Genomic DNA, 22,882 nt, shown 5'->3' with positions numbered 1-22,882 from the left:
ATGTTTGTGGATGTTAAAGGGGTTGAATGTCACCTGAAGGTGGGTCTAAATCTTTCAGAAGAAGAACTACTGGGTCTTGCGTGACCTACTAAAGGGGAATTTGGACATGTTTGCATAGTCGTACAAAGATCTAAAGGGGATTGATCCCACAATAGGCCAATACCACATTGACCTAGAGCTTGATGCCAAACCTGTGAGGCAAAGATAGAGGCATATGAATCCAAATTACTCTGCCCTAGGGAAGGCCAAATTACTGAAGCTCCTTGAAGCTAAGTTCATCTATCTAGTGGCTCTAACAGTGAATGGCTTTCGCCCATTGTGGTAGTACCCAAGAAGAACGGAAAGCTACAAATATGTGTAGACTTTCGAAAGCTAAATTCTAAGATGAAGAAGGGTCATTTTCCTATCCCTTTCACAAACCAACTGTTGGACATAATGGCAGGCAATAAGCTCTATTCGGACGGATTCAGTGAATACAATCAAGTCCAAATCGCAAAAGAGAATCAATCCAAAACAACCTTCACAATAGAATGGGGAACCTATACTTACAGAGTGATGCCATTTGGGCTCTATAATGCTCCTGCTACTTTCTACGAGTGATGATGGATACCTTCCAAAACCATCTACATGATTTCATTGAGGTGCACCTTGATGACGTCTGTGTCTATAGCCTAATCTGTGAGCATTGGGGACACTTAGAGTAGTGTTTTGATAGATGTCAAGAGCATGTGATTTCTCTCAACCCCGACAAATGTGTCTTTAGCATCTCGTTAGGAGTTCTTCTAGGCCACATTGTCTCTGCACAAGGGATAGCAACAGATCCTGCCAAGATTGAGAAGATTGCCGCTTTGATAGCCCCAACCAACCTTAAACAATTGAGGAGATTTCTTGGCCATATGGGCTATTACAAAAGATTCATTGCGTGCTTTGCAACAAAGGAAATCCCTTTGCATAAACTCCTAAGAAAAGATACAGAGTTCATGTGGACCACTAATTGTGACAAGGCATTCAACACCTTGAAGTAGTGTTTGATTGAAGCACCCATCTTGCAGCCTCCTAATTGGACAAAGGAGTTCCATGTGCACACTGATACATCAATTGAAGGCCTAGGTGCAATCTTATGCCAAAAGGGCCCCTCTAAGTTAGATCAACCTGTCTATTATGCAAGCTGAAAAGTAATCGATAGAGAGCAAAACTACATAGTGACGGAGCTTAAGTGTTTAGCAATAGTGTTTGCCATGGAGAAATTTTGACACTATCTACTATCAACGCACTTCAAATTCTACATGGACCATGAAGCCTTGTCCTTCCTAATGAATAAGGCCAATGTGAAGGGAAGAATGATGAGATGACTCCTTTTGTTTCAAGAGTTCGACTTTGAAGTGGTTACCGAATCCGGTCACTCTCATGTCATGGCTGATCATCTATCATGAATCCCTCAAAGCGGTGATGAAAAAGAGCAAGATAATACAGACCTTCTTGATGCTTCATTGTTTCTAGTCGAAATGGTTACCCCATGGTACGCAAACATAGCCAACCTCCTAGCAACCCATAGTATCCTCCTAGTATCTTGAGTCGTGAGAAAAAGAAGCTTCTATTGGAATCAGCCCCCCACACCCTGTTAGATGGTGCTTTGTACAAGAAAGGTGAGAAAGAAGTCTTGCAAAGATGTGTTGTAGGAGAAAAGATTGACATAGTATTGAAAGTATGCCATGACGAGCCCTATGGTGGACACTTCGTGGGAGAAGCGACAGTCAGAAAGGCCTTACTTGTAAGATATTGGTGGCCGACCCTCCACAAGGATGCCTATGATTATTGCAAATGGTGTAATGCTTGTTAGAGAATGGGAAAGCCTATCAAATCCAAAGCCATGCCCCTGCAACCAATCCTTCTCCTCAAGCCATTCGAGAAGTGGGGAATTGATTTCATGGGTCCCATTGATCCACCAACTAGAAGGAAGCAGAATCAATACATCTTGGTCTATACAGACTACGTAACCAAGTGGTGTGAAGCTAAAGTTCTAAAACAAGATAATGGCAACACTGTGGCCCTATTCTTGCACGAGAACATCATCACCCGTTTTGTCAATCCCCTAGAGCTTGTCAGTGTGACCAAGGTACTCACTTCCTCAACAAGATCATGGAAGAGTTGACAAAACTATACAAGATCTATCATCATAAGTCCACACTCTATTACCCCAGAGCCAACGGCCAAGTTAAAGTTACCAATCACATCCTCTGCTCGATTCTGACAAGAATGATAGCCGCACATTGTCGTGATTGGGATGGTCGACTTACAGAGGCCCTCTAGGCATACAGAACCTCCCATAAGGCTGCTACAAGACAAACCCCTTTCCAATTGGTGCATGGAACAAAAGCCGTCTTTCTTGTTAAACTCGAGCCACCTTCTCTAGGCATGGCCATCAAAGAATGCTTGGGAGATAACGAGTCCTTGCAATGCCATCTCTTGTACTTGAGTGTTTCGATGAAACTCGCAGAATGGCCCTACAGTGCATGGAAGACATGCAAGCTCACAAAAAGGCCTATTGTGACATCTTCATTAAGCAAAAGGAGTTTAAGGAAGGCGACTTAGTTCTAGCCTATGATTCCCGATCTGGCAAGTTTCCAGGCAAGCTTCAACAATGCTGGATGGGCCCTTATAAGGTACTTGCAGTCAATCCTAATGGCTCAGTCCAAGTTTAGCTGACAATCAATGCGTCGGATGATCCCTTCTTGCTTAACAGCTATCGCCTCAAGAAGTATTACCCTCCCTGGGGATTCTAACAATCACCGTCGATAGCTTCCTCATTCCTTACATGATGGTTGAGACAACTTTACCTAATGCTCCTGATAACCCTCTTGTTGATCCTGATGATATGGTTTCGTTCTGATAGCCCCTCATAGCGACCTTCCCCTCCTCCTTGGCCTCCTTTCCGACAGATATAGCAGAGATGGTGAGGATGGCTCTGATACATGATGTTCCTGCCATTCTACTCTTCAAAAAAAACCAAAATAATAACAAAATAATAAAATCAAAATCAAAATATATCGGTCATGAGAGAAAAGGACTTCGGTCCCTGTCATGCCAACATATTCTTCGTGAAAACACCCTTGGGAGTAGGGCAAAAGAAAATTAAAAAAAACACACATAAAAACAAAACTATTATGGGAGAAAATGAAGCAATTCCCTGTCATAACAGGCCTCGTTCCAAGAAAAGGTGGTATATATCCTTGGATAGGAAGCTACCTATGAAAAAGATGAAACCACCCCGCAATCCAAGATCACTGAATCTCTGGCTGACGAATCCTTGCAAGAAGAAGTTTTCGAGCTGCCTCCCTTGGTGCACCGAATCTCTGGCCGACGAATCCTTGCAAGAAGAAGTTTTCGAGCTGCCTCCCTTGGTGCACTGAATCCTATAACCGCATGAGTGCTTCTAATTCCTACAACAGACTAAGTTTCCAATATGCAATCCAAGCACCGAACTTGTTGGCTACCTCCCTGGGTATGCCTCTTCATCAACCAATCCACGTTGTCAACATCAACCAGACGAAGCTGATTCTCATCGACAAACCTAGAGCGTTGTGAGCTTTCATCCTAATCGGATGGGGATGTGAGTATGGCCTGCCCTCTATATTCATCAACAAAGCGTGAGACAGAGGGTAGGGTGAGTAACCAATCCATGTCCTTTATATCCAATAGAGAGGTGAGATGTGTGAATATAGCATTGTATGCACGGGATGGGCCTCTCAATGCACAAAGCACAAACTTGTTCCTGTGTGCATGACACTATAAGGCTCATTGGCCTTTCTTGCACTGTATGCCGAAACATGGCAAGATGCACACTTGCACCATCAATTGTGCACAAATGCATACAACCTCTGCACAAGTGACAGCGAGGATTACATCAATGGGTTTCACGAATGGGTGCCCTCCTATATCTATCAACCGAGTATGAGACAGAGAAGGGGTTGAGCATGATTGATGTTTTCTCAAACACTTATTGAGAGGTGTGGATTAAGGGACACTATGACACTTGGCATCAGGTACATTCTTGTTTCCCTATGCACATACGAGATGGGTCTTTACCAACATCCCAAGACATGTCACCTTGTTCTATACACTGGACTACGACGCTCCCTGGCCTTCCTACTTGCACCTATGCCAGACGAGGTTGGACACACTAATGCACCATCAATTGTGCACACACTAGCATACTCCCTCTGAACTATCTTCCTCGTTAATTTTTAAACTAGGACTGAGACTAGGTTTTTGTTGAGTGTTGAAATGACTTGTTTTTTTTTGCTGATTTTTGTTGTTTTTGAGAGCTGAATGGTTGATTTTATGAGATGATTGATTGGTTTGGAAGTGGTTTGAGAGTGTTTTGGATGATATTGATTATGTTTTGGAAGTTCATGATGATTTTCAGTGGAGATATGAGGTTCTGTGATGTTCTGATAGGTTCTGATTGGTTCTGTATACCTTCTGTATAGCTTCTGTTTTGTTCTGATTGTCTTCTGTATGAAGCATGGATTGATGATTGATGAAGATTGAGATCTTGTGAAAGCTAATTGAATAGTTTTTGAGAGTTTGGAATGGTTTGAGTATGAGTTATGAGGTTTTGATGACCTTCTGTAACCTTCTGTAGATCTTCTGTAGAGCTTCTGTCTCTGTTCTAGTGCTGTACTGTGACTATTCTGTAGACCTTCTGTATGCTTCTGTAGGTGTTCTGTAGAATGTATGTGTAGCTTGGGAAAGTTTTCTAGCCTTGGAAAGAGGTGAATACAAGTGCAAAAGAGCTAAAAGAAGTGAAAGAAGTAGCTGCTGAAGACTCAAGTAAAGACTGAAGTGAAGTGACAGTGGTGAGCTACGAAAGGACACTGTAGTGGCTATGGTGACTCTTCATATCAGACATACCTCTTGGGAGGGGTATCCACGACCTAAGAAGAATTATTGTGAGTGATTATGAGAGATTATAGTGAGGATATGATGTACTATTGATGGAGAGAGAGAGAGAGAGAGTCAGAGATAGCCAATTCTACTAAAACAGAGTGATTGTATGTGAGAGATTGAGAGAGAAGACTATGAAGATATTGAAGATGAATACTATGTGATGTATTTCCATTCAAAGATGGTGTATTCCTTTGCTTTCTTTGTTATATTGATGGATTTTGTGAAGATATTGAAGAATATGGTTGATTCTATCAAATCCGTGGGAGATTTACATGATGCTGCATGAAGATTTGTTGTGCCTAGTGTTCTTTTCTTCATTGTGATCATATAAAACCTAATAAAAAAGCTTGTTGATGTTACAAGATAGATTTTCTTGCAAGAGAATTCCCTTTTCCTTGGTGTTCCTCTTGGGGCTCCATGTTTTTTGTGCACAGCCGGGGAAACTTGCCATCAACAAGCACCAGAAGAGGCTAAAAATGAAGGAAATGGCATTGCCAAGAAGAGAAGAATTCAATGGATGTTTGTAAAGTTCCTTCTTCCACTGAAGAGTTGGAATTTCTCATAGTCAAAGCCACTTTCCACAAGAAGTTCATCCCAAAATGGTGGAAACACATCACCATCATGATGCATGCTCTATGTGGTGGACAGTTTTCTCTTCCTGTTGAAGCAACAGAAACTTGCATCTTGGTGGCAAACTATTTGGGAATAAACTGAAGAGCAGAAACAGAGAGAATGACCATACATGGAAGATTTGGCATTCATTGAGAAGTTTGTAAACATCATCAAGTGGAAGATTGTGAAGAAGCTTCAGGAGTCTTGGTCTGTAGAGGTTCACGAAGACAAGAAGGAAAAGAGTTGGGTGTTCGTGGATGCTCAACAGCAAGATGCGTGGGATGCTTGGTGCACTGATAATCTTCTGTTTGTTCAATTGGCAATCCACTGGAAGTTGGTAGACAGAGTGCTTTTCACAACATGCACTGTTGAAACCATTAGAAGCTGGCATTACTATGATGATGGCACCACCACTTCCAAGGCCAGCGAATGTAGTTCCATTGCCAGTTTTTAAGGGAGAGTACAATGAAGACCCCGATCTTCATGTAGCAGAGTTTATGGTAGCATGTGTGGCTAACAATGCCAGAATCCCTGAGCATTGGTTAGCAATATTCCCCGCCACTTTCAAGGGAATGGCGTTTCAGTGGTATGAGAGATAAGCAGCAGGAACTTCTGGCACATGGGACGACCTGGTCTTCCTCACTAAATTCAGGCGTGAAGGTTTTGAAGAGCGGATGCGAGAGGAATTTATGAACCTAAGTCAGTCCTCTGGAGAAAGAGTAGAAGCTTATGTCTCACGAATGGAATCCATCCTGAAGAGATGGACCAACCATAATCTAGATGATGGCATTCAGAAGGGGGTATTTCTCAGAGGATTACAAGCAGAAGTCCGTAAGTTTGTGGAACTGCAAAGACCAGCCACATTGCAAGCTGCAACAGAAGGTGCAAGACTGTACGATGAAGTGGAAGCTAGATTGGCGATGAATTCAGGAAGAGGAATCCTACCTCCTCTGATGCCAAGAATGATGTACCCACCAAATGCAGTCCCAAGGACAGTCCCTTACCCCTACCAACAGATGCCCCCAGTATCACAGTACAGTGCACCAAATCCACAATGGCCACAATCAATGCCTCAAATGATGGTTCAACCACAACAACAATGGTCCCAATCAATTTTCTCAATGCCAAATCAGCAGCAACAGTGGAACCCTACCAACTGGAGCCAACAGCCAACAGTTCAAACAAGAGCTCTGAATCAGAATCAGAACAGAGACCCCTCTGCGCTAGTCCAACCTGTTTATGTAGTAATTATAGAGACTCCTCAAAACCCTACTGCCAGTACCTCAGGAGGAGAAATCTTGAAGGATTATTTATCCAACTCAGTTGCAAATATCAAAAAGGAGTTGATGGATGTGATCACAGAGCGGCTACAGACGCTGAAAGTGAATACCGCCAGCATATCCAACGTTGCAAGAGCAAGAAGAGATGTCATGCGGTCAAATACTTGGTGTGGTAAGTGTCATCAAGCAGGCCATTTAGCCACTGAATGTACACGAAAACCAACCATCCTTGGAGCCTTCTGTTCCTACTGTTTGCGGAAGAACCATACAGATGATATTTGCTCTCTGAAGGAGATGCATGATAGGAGAAGGAAGGAAGAAGATGCAAGATTCAACTTGTTGGAATCCAAAATGACAACACAGGATATTGGACCCAAGCCTAGAGATTTTGGTCCTAATTTCGGACCCAGAAGGTTTCCCTCTCAAAGTTACAGAGGAAGACAGTCTGGCAGTGGTCAGAGATCAGAAGTGGAGTGTTACAGATGCGGAGAACAGGGACACATTTTACCAAATTGTCCAAATCGCAGAAGGTCAATGGATTACAAGCCCTTATGCAGTCAATGCAAAGGAGAAGGCCACACTGCAAAAGACTGTCCAAGCCCAGCCCCAGTGAAAAACAGTGCTACTGACAGTCCGGCCAAGGCCCAAGAGCCTACCTCCAATTTAGTGGAATTGGAAGTTGCTGCCATCACGCGTGCAAAGAAGAAGGAACCACCTATCCAGAAAGAAAATAATCCTCCTGCTAGAATAGTGAAGTTCAATCTTCCACCAGAAGAACAGAACAGAACAGAGCCTGGCAGTGCCGTATAGAGCACTACAGTGCCACAGAGAGTCACAGAGACAGTTCCAGAGACAGGACCAGAGGTCCAGGAGATAGAAGAGGAGGAAATGCCACAAGTGGCAGAAGAAGTCCCCATGATGCCCCTGTTGGAAGGAACAAGGAAAATGAAAATGGGTGTTGCCCCATTCCCTAACCGGTTAGAGAAGCCAGTGGATCCTATTAAGGAATACGATCTGGTCAAAGATCTAGATACCTTTAAACCAAACCTCACATTCCGACAATTATTGATGTTGTCTCCCAGTTGCCGAAAAAGGTTCAAAAGTATACTGACAAGAAGACATGGATTAAGGATTGCTCCCTCAACAGCAACAAAGTCCAACAAAGCTCCAGAGCCTGTAAAAGAAGTGGATGTGGCTAACGCCTTCCTAGATCCAGGTACCCCAGAGACTGGCGTGTGGATAGAAGGCTGCTTTATTGCAAATGCACTGATTGATGGTGGCTCATCAGTGAACATTATGACGGATGTGACAATGAAGGATCTAGGCCTACAAGGTGTGCAACCAACCCAATGGCTCATCAGACTGGCGGATCAAAGCAAAATCAAGCCTTTGGGTATTCTCCCATATGTGAAGACTACAGTAGCCGGAAAAGATTATTGGCTAACCTATCTGGTGGTGAAGCCAAACTCTTATGGTACATCCTACCCTCTGTTTTACTGGGCAGACCATGGCTTTTTGAAGCCAGAGCAAGGACGGATTGGTTCAAAGGAACCTTGACCTTGGGAAGAGGACCTAATAAAGTGGTGCTGAAGCTATATGGTGCTCAAAAAGGACATGGATCCACCTCCTTGGAGTTATCTTCTGACTCCCCTAATGAGGCTACAGATGGCACATCAGCAAATGAAGATGCTGTCAAACAGATCCTTCCCAAGAAAACAGTGGCACGTTCCCTAATAGTGGATACTGTAAGCCAACTCCCAAAAGATACAAAGCCATTATCAATGGGTGAATATTTCCTGCCTGAACCAAGAATGATTTCTGAAATCACTTCTGACAGTGAGATAGAAGCATGGATGTACTGCTCTCCCTATTACATGGCCATGACAGAGCCAGAGACAGAGGGAGAAGATGAAGCAGAGAACGTGTTCTTCTCTTACAGAGCTCCTACAGAGACAGAGCCAGAGACAGAGCCAGAGACAGAGCCAGAGACAGAGCCAGAGACAGAGCCAGAGACAGAGACAGAGACAGAGCCAGAGTCAGAGCCAGAGACAGAGCCAGAGACAGAGAGAGAGAGAGAGAAGAGGAGGGAGATGATATGGAAGAAGAAGGTTATGAAAGCACAAGTTTCTGAGGAAAGATGCAGAGTTTACTTGGATAGAAGAATGTGACAAAGCCTTCAACACTTTGAAGTAGTGTCTGATTGAGGCACCCATTCTGCAACCTCTTGATTGGACGAAGGAGTTTCATGTACACACTGATGCATCAATTGAAGGCTTAGGCGCAGTTCTTTGCCAGAAGGGCTCCTCGAAGCTGGATCAACCCATCTATTATGCAAGCCAAAAAGTCACTGATAGGGAATGGAACTACACAATGACAGAGCTGGAGTGCTTGGCAATGGTGTTTGTCCTAGAGAAGTTTCGCCACTACCTCCTATCTACCCACTTTAAATTTTATGTGGATCATGAGGCCCTGCCCTTCCTGATGAACAAAGCGGATGTGAAAGGACAAATGATGAGATGTCTCCTTCTATTCCAGGAGTTCGACTTTGAGGTAATTACTAAGCCTGGTGGTTCCCATGTTCTGGGCTGATCATCTGTCGCGTATCCCACAAACTGCCTACGAGAAGCAGGATGATCCAGACCTCCCTGATGCTTCCCTATTCCTAGTAGAAACTGTAACCCCCTGGTATGCAGACATTGCCAATCTGCTAGCAACCCAACAGTACCCTCCTGGCATTTCTAGTCGGGAAAGAAAGAAGCTTATGTTAGAATCAACCCCCCCCACACCCTGTTAGGCGGCGCACTGTACAAGAAAGGCAAAGATGAAGTGCTCAGAAGATGTGTTGCAGGAGATGAGATTGGGATTGTTTTGAAGGCTTGCCATGACGAGCCGTGTGGAGGCCACTTTGCAGGAGAAGCTACAGCCAGGAAGGTTCTGCTCTAGCAGGATACTAGTGGCCTACCATTCATAAGGATACCTATGATTACTGTAAAAGATGTGATGCTTATCAGAGGATGGGAAAACCCACGAAAACAAGTGCCATGCCACTGCAACCTATTCTTCCTTTGAAGCCTTTCGAGAAGTGGGGCATTGACTTCGTAGGCCCGATCGATCCTCCCACCAGAAGGAAGTAGAACCGATACATCCTCGTATGTACGGATTATGTCACAAAGTGGTGTGAAGCTAAAGCCCTAAAGCGGGACGATGGTAACAGCGTGGCCCTGTTCATGTACGAGAATATCATCACCCGTTTTGGCAGTCCCTTAGAGCTGGTAAGTGACAGAGGCACTCATTTCATTAATAAAGTCATGGAAGAGTTGACAGAGCTGTATAAGATCCGCCATCACAAGTCCACTCCTTATTACCCCAGAGCCAATGGCCAAGTCGAAGTCACTAATCGCATCCTCTGCTCGATCTTGACAAGGACAATTGCCGCACATCGTCGTGACTGGGATGATCGACTTACAGAGGCCCTCTGGGCGTATAGAACCTCCCATAAAGCAGCAACAGGACAGACACCCTTCCAGCTGGTGTATGGTACAGAAGTTGTTTTCCCTGTTGAACTGGAATTGCCCTCTTTGCGAGTGGCTATCAAAGAGCGTTTGGGGGACGATGATTCACTGCAACGCCATCTCCTGCACCTGGAATGTTTGGACGAAACTTGCACGATGGCTCTACAGTGCATGGAAGCCACGCAAGCTCGACGTAAGGCTTACCATGACAGCTTCATCAAGCACAAGGAGTTCAAAGAAGGTGATTTGGTCCTAGCCTATGATTCACGATTTGGCAAGTTTCCTGGCAAGCTTCAACAGCGTTGGATGGGCCCATATAAGGTACTTGCTGTCAACCCTAATGGCTCTATCCAAGTGCAGACCGTTGATGCCTCTGATGATCCCTTCCTGATCAATGGATATTGCCTGAAGAAGTACTTCCCTCCTTGGGGATCTTGACAATCATGGTCACCTGATCTTTTCCCTCATTGGCGTGGCACTGTCACTCTTATGATGCTACTTCTGATAGCCGTTCTTCAGCCACTCCTGATGAGGTGGACGCAACCCTCTGTCCCCTCAACCCCATCTTCCAGCCCTGATCTCTTATCCTCTATTTTCCACCAGCAACAGTGGCGAGGTGGGTTCTGACAAATGGTATTTCTACATTCCCTTGCTTAAATTGAAAAACAAAAGAAAAAGAAAAAAATATACATATCGGTCATGGGAGAAAAGGACTTAGGTCCCTGTCATGCCGACCTATTCTTCGAGAAAAGGTGAAAACGCCCTCGGGAGTAGGAGAAAAAGAAAAAAAAAACATAAACAAGAACACAAAAAAAGAAGAAAACAAGAAAAACAAAACTGTTATGGGAGAAAAGGAAGCAATTCCCTGTCATAGTAGGCCTCGTTCCAAGAAAAGGTGGCAAACACCCTTGGGCGGGAAGCTGGCTGTGGAAAAGGTGGCAACATCCAGCAGTCCAGAAAGTGGATTCATCATTTGACATCCCCAGGATCCAGTTCTGAAGCTGCCTCCCTTGGTACGCTGTGTCCTGGGTCTCTCTGCAGAGTGTCTAACTGTCCTCTAGCAGACGCCATGTTCCTATCCAACACAACGTTCGATTTGATGGCTACCTCCCTGGGTACGCCTCTTCAACAACTAACGACGCGATCTTCATCGACAAACAATCGAGTGACACGAGCGTTCATCCTAACCGGATGGGGTTGTGAGTATGGTTGCCCTCTGTATCTATCAGAGAGTGAGACAGAGGGTGGGGCGAGTGACCAGTCTTTTTTCTTCAAATCAAATAAGAGGTGAGAAGTATGAATGGAGTGTTGCATGCACGGGATGGGCCTCTCAATGCACAAAGCACGATTTGTTTCTATGCACTGCATTATAAGGCTCCCTAGCCTTCCTTCTCGCACCGTATGCCAGCACAGGGCGGGATGCACAGTTGCACCATCAAATGCGCACAAGGCATACAACCTTTGCACAAGTGACTGTGAGGATTACATCAATGGGTTTTAGGAAAGGGCTGCCCTCCTGTATCTATCAGCAGAGTGTGAGACAGAGGGTGGGCTGAGTGTGACTGGAGTTTCTTCAATCAATTACCGAGAGGTGCGATTGAGGGACGTTACGACACTTGGAGTCAGGCATGTTCCCGTTTCCCTATGCACCCATGGGGTGGGTCTCTGTCATCAACACAAGGCACGTCACCCTGTTCTGTACACTGCACTGTAAGGCTCCCTTGCCTTCCGCCTTGCACTTATACCAGACAGGTTGGACGCACTAATGCACCATCAACTGTGCACCCTGGCATACTCCCTCTGCACCATTCCCCTGTCGATTTCTAAACCGGGTACGAGATATGGGTTTCAATCATTATTCCTCGAGTGATATTAGTCATGGGGCGAGTGACTGTTCTTTCATTCCATTTGAGTGACTGTGAGTTGAGTGTAATATCCCTCGCCATCGGCGACCTTCCTGCGATTCCTTCAACCAGCTACCTCCCTGGGTGCTGTCGCGTGGTCCCTGCCATGAAGGACATGTGATGTGATGATACATTGGTACCTCCTGCAGCAGCCGACAACAACATAGGACGTGCCATCGACAATCAACCTTGATCCTCAACAATATGGGCCAAGTTTTTCTAACCCTACACCTTCTGTTTCTCAGTGACGTTCATGTTTTAAGTGTGGGGATGTTAGGGATGGTCTGTTGTGTGGTCCTAGGTCCCTGTTGCTCGGTTCACCCTATCCGTTAAGGTTTTAAGTGTGGGGACGCGTCCCTGCCCGTCTACATTGCATATCCTTTTGCATATGCCTCAACCTGCTAATGCCTCTATGCCATGCCTTGCTTTTACCCTAATGGGGTCCCTTCCCACCCACTCGTTCATTTTCCACCCACCCTTAGGGCTGTTTCCTTGCAGTTTTCCTTCATTCCCTGATTTTGCGGTCCTGCCATGTGAATGTACCCTACATTCACCGCAATCCACATCCTTATAGCCCTGTTCCTCCTTTGAACTGACCATTTTTCCTTTTTACCTACCCCTGTTCCGGTGCACGGTTTTCGAGTTATTAATTTTTGAAGCATTTTACGCATATTAGCCGGTTTTCCATGTGAACGTGCTTTTCTTGCTTCGGAACCGTGATCGGACGTCATAGCCCTGACCACAACTTTTCTTCCTGACATTTTTTCTTTTTACTCCGTGTCATTCCGATGCACGGTTTGTCCAATATTAATTTTTGCGGTTTTTTAAGACTTTTTCGTGCGTTTTTTTGACATTTTTCCATGTGAACCTGCCCTGTTTGCATCGGAATTCCAATTTGATTTGACAGCCGTGTCCACCGTGCCTTCCCCCCACCTTTTTCCTTTTTCCTCCACCCTCTTTCACCTTCTGTATTTTTTATTATTAATTTTTCAATGTGTTTTTTAGTGTATTTTTGGTGTTTTTGGCATGTGACCCCTCCTACTTCCGCCGGAACTGCGTTCTAACATGACAATCCTGTACCTCCCCTTCCTGTGGACATTCTTTATTTTTATTGCATGTCATTCCGGCAAGCGGTTCGTCCAATATTAATTTCCGATTCCATTTTCGGGTCTGTTTTTTGGGTTTTTCCCACGTGAACGCATCTTATCTCAGTCAAAACTATGTTTTGACGTGATAGGATTGTCAGGCACGTCTTTCTATGCATTTTTTCTTTTTCCTACACCTCGTTCCAATGCATGTATCTTCCGATATTAATTTTCATTTGCGTTTTTGAACCCATTTTTTGGGTTTTTTTGCATGTGAACGCCCTGTCTTTCCCCCGGAACCTCCGTTGCACATTTTCCTGTCTTCCCCCTGCCGTCCTGCCCACTTTTTGTTTTTATGGCATTTCGTTTCGATGCCCGGATTGTGAGATATTAATCTTTCTTTATTTTTCCGTGTTTCGCGCGACTCGTCCCGCGCGTGAACGCGCCCGTTTTCGATTTCAAGCGCCTCTACGCGCTCCAATCGCATCCGCGTGCCCCGTACCGCCATCCCGGCGCTATTTTGATCCCATCATGGCAAATTTTTTTACCCTGCCCCGCGCACACTCGCGGGACGGGGGTACGCCTCTCTTTTATGCCCCCCCCCCCCCCCCCCCCATTCTTTCCCATGGACAACCCCCCACCCTTTCCCCTACCCTTTCCCCCGGGCACCCCCCACACCCTTCCACCCCACCACACCCTTTCAACCCTACCCACTCCCCCACACCTACCCTTCCCCTATGGGCCCCCCCAATCCCCTATGCCCATTCCCCTCTAGCCACCCCTTCCCATGGGCACCCAACCCCCTAGTCACCCCTAACCCATGGGCCCCCACCCACCTTCTTCTCCACCCACCCCCCCATCCATTGGGGGCCCATTCCCCTATGCCCACCCCCCTCTAGGCACCCCACCCCCAACCCCCGGGCGCCTATGGGCACCCCACGCCACGGCCACCCCCCCACACCCTTCCCTATCCCCCCACCCTCCCAACCTTCTCTCTCCCCAACCCCTTCCCCCCCCCAACTACCTCTATCTCCTACTCCCTGCATTCTTCCCCCCTCCATCTTCTCCACCCCCATCTCCTTCTTCTTCACCCTCCCCTCCCCCTCTTCTTCTTCCCCTACTCCTACCCTCCTTCCCCTCCCTCTTCTCCGTCGAGCGCCCCTGTGGCCCCACCATGGAGCACTCCCCGCCCGCCCAACAGCACCCTATGGCCCTGCGCTGCCCGCCACCTCCTCGCTGACGAGCGCCACCCCTCTGGCACCCTGCTCCCGCCGCCCTGTGGCCCTGCGTTGCCCGCCCCCTCCTAGCTGACGCACGCGGCCGCCCTGTGCGCGCTGCCGACGACCCCGCCGTCAGCACCCTCCTGCACGGTGCCTGTGACGCCCCCTGCCCTGCCCTGTACCAGCCTCTGTTGCCGCCACTGTGGCCTCCTCCCCGCCGCCGAACGCCCGCCGTGAAGGCCCTGTGCCCTGCGCCTCTGCCCGCCGTGGCTCCAGCCCTCATGGCCCGTGCAGCCTCTAGCCGCCGCCATCGCGCCGCCCCTCTGGCGCCCTACTCCCCGCCGTGACGCCAGCGCCGTGCCTCCCGCCACGGTCCCCTGCCCGCCCGTTGGGCCTCCTGCCATCCTGTCCTCCACGTGCCCACCTGTAACCCCTTTTCCTCCCAAGGCACACACAAACCCACCAAACCCCTCCCACCTCCCTGTAAGCCCCCCTTCCCCCACCACAATCACATTCCCCCCACCTCCCTGCAAGCCCCCCTTCCCCCCACTGTAACACACACTCTCCCACCACCACACCCCCCCACTCCTTCCCAAGCATTGTTCACACCTGCAAAACCCCACCACACCCGCAGAACTGCAAAAACCACCCTTCTTAAGCCATTGTTCCCCCCCGCAGAAACCCACCAGCCGAAACCCCTTCATAAGCCCCCCTTTCACCCGCCGACAACCAGCCGCACCCGCAGACATTCAAGAAACCACCGGTAGAAACCCCCATATACCATTCTCCCCCCCTTGACACACGCCAGCGTGGTTGTGTTCGTGTGAGCATGGTTGATTGTGCGTGTGCGTGTGCGGGAGTCTGTTAGCAGATGTTCACGCGCGGGGACGCGCGTTAGCTGGCCCGCGAGCTGGTGTGCAGTCGGCTGTTCACACGCAGCTGCCACGCAGTCTATTTTTGGGTATATTCCCAGATTTTTAATTCCAATACCCGCAAACCTTAAAAACACATTGAAAAAAAAACATTAAAAACACTTAAAAAAAATTTTAAAAACAAAAAAATCTTGAAAAATCCTCAATATTTCTGCAGTAAATTGCCATATTTTTCTAAACTGAAATTTCAAAAAAAAATTAGACCATTTTACAATTAAATATTCTTTTAAAAATACCCAAAAAATGAAAATAATTCATTAAAAATGGTAAAAATTTCCAATTTAATTGCCAAAAAATTCCTTAAAATTACATTAATATTTTTACTTATTTTTGGACTATTTACTAAGCTATAAAAATGCTTCATTAAATCCTAAATTCATTTTTAAAAAATCCTCTTTCATTTAAAACACCAACTGAAAATTATTAAAAAATCCAGATACCTTTTGGGATTGAGAAGTGCGCATTCATTGCATTCAAATACACCCACTACTAGGTATTTTTCATTTTATATTTTTTATTTTTTTCGATACCCCAAAATTCACGATTAATTTTTAAAAAAGAACCCTAAACACCACCATGGTACGCGCGCTCGCGCTAAACACACCATTTTTTTAATAAAAATAAAACCCACCGTTCACTTAGCACGTGCTAAGTGCACTTAAGAGGTACTTTAATATTTTTAATTAAAATGAACCAGCCGTCACAAAAGCACGCGCTGACAAAAAAGCGCTCCACATCACCTTGATTTTTAATAAATGAATTTGCATTTAGAGACCCAGTCTGGGTATTGAAGTCCAGGATTTGGATTAATGCACCGCTCTAACCTAATAATTGGTAATTAAAATTTTAAGAAGAAACCGCCAATTTCTTGATAAGGTTTATCACTTCATAAAAATTCACCCATTTCTTAATAATTTACTAAAATGAACCTTTCATTAAATTAATTCCCCCTCACTGCACTTATTTCCCCTTTTTAATGAACTCGTTTTGTGGGATGGGTACGCGAAGTCTTCGGAGTTGTCTCCATGGTCACAACTGATTATCAAAGTTGTGGTCTTGATATGTGTGGGTTGTTGTGATGTTTTGGTTCAATTTCTTTGTTACGGTTAAGGGTACGGTGTGTAGTTTTTTTCTCTTTATTGCCTGATACAGGGATTTGGGTGTTTGCATGTTGCATAGCATGAAGCTTTCGGTCGCATATGTGTAGAGGTCATGTCGAATTTTTTCTAGGCTGTGGTTTACTTGGGGATAGTTGGTCGAGTCACGTTTTACCATATTGGTTGATATCTTATCCTTGGTTTTTGTCTGTTGCTTTGCAGGCATTCTCTTTGTTTGTCTGTGTTTGTGGTGTGTGTGTAACCATCTGAATATCTAGTATGTCCCACTAGTCAGTAGGGATTACTCTTCCCTACTCACTTTTGAGCCTCTCACGAAGGCGAGACTCGCCACTTTCGTAGCTGCCTCCTTTCCATTGCTTCCAGAGGATCCATCGATGTATGACGAGTTTCTGGTCTCCTACAGTAAGAAGTCAGGACTGGTCCAGGGTACTTCCATGACTTTGACACCTCGAGGCCTCGGTAAGTCTCTGTCTCTTCCCTCCAAAGGTGAACCCTTTGTTACAACTCGCCAACTTTTCTCTAACGAAGAGATTTTGAAGCTGTTACAAAAGCAGACCAGGGAAATTCTGGATGTTAAGAAGGTGATCAACTCTTCAGGAGTTTCCTTTTCCATGATCACTGATCCTGTGTGGAAGTTGGTCTGTCAATTTCTCCAAGACAGGTTTATGCCTGCAAAAATGCCATCCAATTACTTGTCCAAAGAGCTCTTTACAGCTTCAAGGATGGTGTTAAAAGGAGTAGCTATTGATTGGAGCACTTACCTACTCACTAAGATGGATCAACATTTCGTCAAAGTCACCAGGGGCAATGTTACCAATGTCACCTATGGATCGTACTTGTCTGCCTTCTTGACCTACTCAGGTTTACAGAAGAGTGTGCCTCCACCTCCTTCATCCGATCCAGTACCTCCTCCTCTACCTTCAGATGAGTCAGAACCAATTGATATAGAGGATTTGGATTCTCCTCCTCCCCTGGTTATACAGCGCAAACGCTTGAAGAGGGTAGCAGATAAAGCTCCTTCAGTTCTTCCTTCAGTGCCCATTCCTGCTACCTCTGGCAGTGATCTCCCTGCTTATCTCACATGTAATAACCTGTTCAGAGCACATCGAAAAGGTTCGTTGGACATATCAGTCCCCTCACTGAACAGTCTAGTCTCAGGAGATGCCATTCCTTTCCTATGTAAAGACATTTAGAGTTCCATTGAACTATCAGTGACAACCTGTGTTCAACAGCTGTATGTTTCCTTTTATGAAGAATTGATGCAGTCTAAGGACCAGTTGCATAAGGCAACATCCAAGTTAGCCTCTACTAAGGATACCCTGGCAGATTTGTTTAAGCAGATGGAGCAACAAACCCAACTGATTGAAACCCAAAGAGTGAGATATCTTCTTTGAGGTTACTAGCCTCTCAGAGGAGAAGGAGAGGATGTCCACAGAAGCGCAAGAGTTCCAAACTCTTTTAGATGTCAAACTTTCAGCCTTACAGACTGCTAATGACACAGTGGAATCACAAGCTTCCCAAATCAAGCAGTTGCAAGATCAACTGGCAAAGTCACAGTCTATTCCTCCAAGCCCTCATGTTCCCTTGATCCCTTCTCTCTCACAGTAGGACTTGGCAGCTCTTCAAAGACAGGGTACCTTATGTCCCTTATTCCAGGCCAAGGTGGAAAGATTGTAATCTCGAATGGATTTGCTATGGTCTTCATTTGAGCAATTCCAGAAATATGTTCCTCCGGACCATTCTTTCTTTGTCCACTATCAATTACAGAAGTTGGCCTTCTACATGAAGCTTTCCACGATGGATCTTCCTCTTCCAGAGGATAGTTGGAGTGGGGCTTGGTCTCCTAAGTTGCTGACAGAGGTGGTCCGTATGGTGTTTGAAGATTCTGTCACGACCGATACCATGTTGATGTCATATATGTATCTACGAGGAGACTTGTTGATTCCAAATGAAGTGGATATGGCTTGGTATGTGGGAGACGTGGTTTTACAAGCTGTTTTGTATATCAACCATTTGGAGTTGCGAATAGATGACATGTTTCAGAGTTACTCCTCCAAAGTGGCTACTTGCCCTGATAATTCCTGGCATACCATGATTGATTCTATGGTCTTGAATCAAAGACAGAACACAGCCCCTACCTATGTACAGAGCACTAATCAACTCAGGGTGGATCTCTTAGCTTATCTTTCCAAACATAATCCATTTGATTCTACCTTTTTTGATGCCTATCAGAGAAGATCTATCTTAGGTCCTTCTATTCCTACCCTACTGTATTACCAACAAATGGCTCACCGTTATGATATATATCTTTCCCTCTATCAAACCAATTCCACAACCATCTTACCCCTTCTTTTTCAACCTCAATCTTTTCCTCAAATTCCCATATTTATATACTGCTCTTTTATCGAGGATAGAGTATTTTCCCCTTCCCCACCATGTCCTTCTCCATCTATTCATGTACCTTCTACCTTTCCTATTTATCAGTTGACACCCTTCCTAAGTGATTCCCTAAAATTTTCAGCCACTCCTTCTTTAAATTATTCCTCCTTTTATGATTTTTTCTACCCATCTCTTCATCCACTTTTCCTTATTCCACTTCCATCTCGTGCCACTTCTATATCTCAACCACCTCAGTTGGTTAGTGACTATGACGGGTTTGATCATCAGATTTCCAGAAGAAGGGGATGGAGCTCGAATGATTCTCTTACAGGACCTCAGATAAACTGGCCAATAATTCCAAGAGATTGGACAACTGCCAGTCAAGCATACCAGAACTATATTCATTTTGCTCACCAATATTCACAGTCTCTGGATCCTTCGGTGAGATTGACAGCTCATTTTGCTTGGTACCTAGCGTATATGCATAGGCATTCTCATAATGATTCAAAGCCTATTCCAAAGTTGTGCATGAATGTCAATGTGAGCATTGATTCCCAGCAATTGGATGTATTGTACTTTCATGCCCTCTGTTTGCCTAGCAGATACCTTGTCCTGTTGGAAAGGATGTGCTGCCTTCAGTTTTTTCAGAATCCTCCCAAGACATTTGTAGATGAATCCTTATCCATGGATCGTTTTCGAAATCGCCAATCTTTCAAGAGGGATCATCTTCATTGATACCTTTGCCATGTATGGTGGATGATTTTTAATGATAAATCTCTCTTTTTGGAGGAGTCATTCAGATGGTTGTGTTGTGTGTAGTGTTTGTGTTGTGGGTTAATTGATGTAATAAGATCGTGGTGGTTGTCTATTCGATTGGCTTTCGTGCGAGCTACATTTTTGGAGAATTGTGGTGATGGGGTCGTGGTTGGATAGTTGAAGATGCTGATGCAGAAGAAGAAGAAACCTCTTATATCCTTTACAAGTTTGTTGTGATTTTCAGTTTGATAAGAAGTGTTAATGTATAAAGGGTTTTCCTTTCGTTGTATTTTTATATCAGATACAGGTTATAAGTTGGGGTCGTGGTTGGATGGACTGTTTTTGAAGATTTATTGAAGATCAAAGTTGAGCTTTTAAATGAACTTGTATTCCCTTTTTCCTGGGTCGCGAGGACGCTTCCTTATTAAGTGTGGGGATATGTTGAGTGTTGAAAGGACTTGTTTTTCGGCTGATTTTTGTTGTTTTTGAGAGCTGAATGGTTGATTTTATGAGATGATTGATTGGTTTGGAAGTGGTTTGAGAGTGTTTAGGATGATATTGATTATGTTTTGGAAGTTCATGATGATTTTCAATGGAGATATGAGATTTTATGATGTTCTAATTGGTTCTGTATACCTTCTGTATAGCTTCTGTTTTATTCTAATTGTCTTCTGTATGAAGCATGGATTGATGATTGATAAAGATTGAGATCTTGTGAAAGCTTATTGAATAGTTTTTTAGAGTTTGGAATGGTTTGAGTATGAGTTATGAGGTTTTGATGACCTTTTGTAACCTTCTGTAGATCTTCTGTAGAGCTTCTGTCTCTGTTCTAGTGCTGTACTGTGACTATTCTGTAGACCTTCTGTATGCTTCTGTAGGTGTTCTGTAGAATGTATGTGTAGCTTGGGAAAGTTTTCTAGCCTTGGAAAGAGGTGAATACAAGTGCAAAAGAGCTAAAAGAAGTGAAAGAAGTAGCTGCTGAAGACTCAAGTAAAGACTGAAGTGAAGTGACAGTGGTGAGCTACGAAAGGACACTGTAGTGGCTATGGTGACTCTTCATATCAGACATACCTCTTGGGAGGGGTATCCACGACCTAAGAAGAATTATTGTGAGTGATTATGAGAGATTATAGTGAGGATATGATGTACTATTGATGGAGAGAGAGAGAGAGAGAGTCAGAGATAGCCAATTCTACTAAAACAGAGTGATTGTATGTGAGAGATTGAGAGAGAAGACTATGAAGATATTGAAGATGAATACTATGTGATGTATTTCCATTCAAAGATGGTGTATTCCTTTGCTTTCTTTGTTATATTGATGGATTTTGTGAAGATATTGAAGAATATGGTTGATTCTATCAAATCCGTGGGAGATTTACATGATGCTGCATGAAGATTTGTTGTGCCTAGTGTTCTTTTCTTCATTGTGATCATATAAAACCTAATAAAAAAGCTTGTTGATGTTACAAGATAGATTTTCTTGCAAGAGAATTCCCTTTTCCTTGGTGTTCCTCTTGGGGCTCCAGTTTTCATCATTATTCAATCAAGTGATGTCCGTTGAGGGGCGAGTGATTGTTCTTTCATTCCATTTGAGTGAACGTGAGTTGAGTGCAATATCATTCGCCATCGAAACGATTTCCCACAATTCCATCAGCACAGCTGCCTCCTTGGGTGCTACTACATGGTCCCTGCCACGCTGAACGTGCACTGTAAAGACACTTTGGTACCTCCTGTAACAGCAACAACTGACGGCGACATAGCACGTGATATCGACAATCAACTTCAATTCTCGACAACATGGGCCAAGTTTTTCTAACCCTACACCTTTTGTTTCTCCTCACGGTCATGTTTCAAGTGTGGGATGTCCGTGGTTGTGGTTTGATGAGTGGTCTTAGGTCCTTGTTGCTCAGTTCACCCTTCCCACTAAGGTCTTACGTATGGGGATGCGTCCCTACGCATCTATGTTGTATACCCTTCTGTATCTACTATGATCTGCTCATGTATGTATGCCATGACTTGATTTTACTTTGATGGGGTCCCTTCCCCACCCACCTCTCCCTCTTTACCCCCTTTCCGCAGTTGTTTCTTTTTCGTTTCTCTTTTTTCCTTATTTTGATATTTTTGCATGTGAACGTATCCTCAGTTCACCGAAATCCCCATCCAACCTAATAGCCCTGTTCGTCTCTTCGACATGGCCACTTTCCTTTTTTACAACCCCCAGTTCCAAGTCATGTATTATGAGTTATTAATCTTTGCAAACTTTTCTCTCTATTTTACGTATTTCCATGCGAACGTGCCTTTTTCGCATCAAAACTGCAATATGTTGTAATAGCCCTAACCTACACCTTCCCTTGGCCATTTTTCATTTTTATTGCCTATCATTCTTATGTACGATTTGTCCGCAATTAATTTTTTTGTACTTTCAAGTATTTTTGTGTGCATTTTTTACTATTTTTCCATGTGAACCTACCTTAGTTACCTCCGAATTTAATTTTGATTGCATAGCCATGTCATTCTTGGTCCCTTACATGCTTTTCCTTTTTCCCCTATCCTGTTTCAGTCTACTGATTTTATTTTATTAATTTTTACGTGTATTTTTATGATCTTTTTTCTTCTTTTTTCCATATGAATGTCCCCTAACGCCCTCAGAATGGTGTTTTGGGATGATCTTGGTCCACTCCCTTTCCTTGACATTTTTCCTTTTCGTTGCTCTCCATTTTGATGCATAGATTTATCTGTATTAATTTCTGACTCCGTTTTTATTTGTATTTTACCGTTTTTTTCCATGTGAATGCACATTCCTATCATCGGCACCGCATTGACCTTTCCCATCCTATGTGCCCTATTCTTGTGGACCTTTTATGTGTTCATTTTGTTGCATTTCGAGTGCCATATCTTTTCGTATTAATTTTTCTTTCCCGTTTCAAATATGTTTTTCTAGTTTTCTCCACGTAAATGGGTCCTATCTCTACCGGAATGGTCTTTTGACATGATAGGCTTGTTCGGCACGTCATTCTGTATATTTTTTCTTTTTTTGCACTTTGTTCTGGTAGACGAATTTTTTGAAATTAATTTTTGTCTCTTTTTGCGCACGGAAGTCGCACGGGTTTGTGCGCGAACGCCTTGTTTCCGTC

This window comes from Lygodium microphyllum, chromosome 15 (genome assembly GCF_053477565.2).
Source record: "Lygodium microphyllum isolate KBCC chromosome 15, Lygodium_microphyllum_v1.1.10, whole genome shotgun sequence".
Classification (NCBI taxonomy): domain Eukaryota; kingdom Viridiplantae; phylum Streptophyta; class Polypodiopsida; order Schizaeales; family Lygodiaceae; genus Lygodium; species Lygodium microphyllum.
The sequence above is the reverse complement of the archived record's forward strand: the minus strand, read 5'-3'. Positions refer to the sequence as shown.